Source organism: Lipotes vexillifer, unplaced genomic scaffold (assembly GCF_000442215.2).
Source record: "Lipotes vexillifer unplaced genomic scaffold, Lipotes_vexillifer_v1.1 scaffold223, whole genome shotgun sequence".
NCBI classification, from domain to species: Eukaryota; Metazoa; Chordata; class Mammalia; order Artiodactyla; family Lipotidae; genus Lipotes; species Lipotes vexillifer.
Window position 1 is genome coordinate 1216300 of NW_006788663.1, and position 1001 is coordinate 1217300.

Below are 1001 nucleotides of genomic sequence, written 5' to 3' on the forward strand. Positions count from 1 at the left end.
AAATAATCAAGGTAGGTTAGTATCAGGCCTGACATGTGTTTCTTAGTTTCAGATGATCAAAAAGGAAAGAATTATAGTGATTATGACATTACACAGCCTCAAGGTCTGTCATTAGCTTGATGGAGTAAGGAGGAAGCTCCAGAGAAGACAGCCGAATTTAAAGCAGCTTTATGCCCAAGTATCGAACAATTGGCCAGTCCGGAGAAAAACCATTAATATACCTTGATCTGCTTCTTCCCAACCCCATCTCCCTACACCCAATATACCTACACTCAACACTAAAATAATCAGCATTCTCAACCTCTGCCTCGTCTGTGAAGCCACTGGGTCCTGAGCAGCGCAGTAAGATGCCATTCAAAAGACTGGCTGGAAGACAGGGTACCAAGGTCTGTTTCCCAAGTTTGCCTATCTCCTACAGTGTTGAAGGGGACATTTCTGCAGTCCATTCTAGGGCTTTTACCAACTCACCTGTCCAAAAGGCAGTTTGACAGCCTGAAAATGCCAGAGTCACAAACAAAATGTCAAGCCCTTCATTGCACAGATAAGGAAACTGAGGCCCCACAGAGGCTGCCTGAACAGGACCAGCCCCACCCCCACCCCAGGTCTCCCAGCTCTCAGTTTACTCCACCTCTTAACAAGTCACTTATAATGCAGTGCTCCCCCCCCCCAGCACCCAAGAGAAAACCCCCATGGTCCCAGCAGGCCAGCCGCTAATCCAAGGCCGAGGAAAGCATCACCCTAGCCGCCAAGTAGAAGGGTGCTTGCAAAGGGGCAAGGCTCCTGAGGCAGAGCAAGCTCCCCCAAAACCAGCTTCCCCTTCACACTCTTCCCTAGCCAGAGCTCTGATTCCAGTGCTGGCCTAGGCCTGCGTGGGCTCATCTGGGGGCTCCACCCTAAACCCCTTCTCTCACTTAGGGTCTCTTAAAGAAAGAGACCCTAAATCTACCGGACCCGCGTCACCACTCCCCGGAAGCCAGCTGAGACGTCCCCACCCCCCCCCC